A 663-nucleotide genomic window follows, 5' to 3' on the forward strand; every position below is an offset into this window, starting at 1 on the left:
GTCATTTTATGATGCTTGGTCTTTAATCCATACAGGTAGGACCAGTCATTTGGTGATCTTGGCCAATGATCTGTGCCCCACCATGGAGGGATCATGTCCAAAAATATTTTCATATATGGTCTCATCCGTACCCCCTTTGGATGTGGATTTTATTGCATGTTTTTACTTAGCTGTCAGTTGTTGCCAATTCAATTGGAGAATTTTAGATTTATGCATGTTGTGGGGCCATATGAGAGCCCTCTTAGCTACTGTGTTAGGACTGAAACTTATGATCACTTTCTTTTCCCTTTGCCCAATTTGTCAGTGATTCCTTTCCCTGGGCAGAAATGTACAAGATCTCAATTCATGATCGGCCTGCCCTTATCATGTATGGGTACGCCAGAGTCCAGAGTGGCCAGGCAATCCTAGTGGTTGAATTAGAGTGTTTTTTTTTTTCTTTTTGAAAAGGAAAGATCAAGGCTAAAGGACATCTATATGACAATAGATATTCCTTCATGTCCTCCAATATGAATTTAGAACTGTCCAATTACCGTGATTTTTGGTGTATGGCCCATCTAAGGTAGATCTCAACAAATGCCATAGTCCAGCCCAAGTGGTTTTACTGCAAGTGTTGCATCACTTCCATGGTACCCTTGGGCAGAATGCTTCCGGTGTTTTAACTTG

The sequence above is a fragment of the Magnolia sinica genome, chromosome 5 (assembly GCF_029962835.1).
Source record: "Magnolia sinica isolate HGM2019 chromosome 5, MsV1, whole genome shotgun sequence".
Lineage (NCBI taxonomy): Eukaryota > Viridiplantae > Streptophyta > Magnoliopsida > Magnoliales > Magnoliaceae > Magnolia > Magnolia sinica.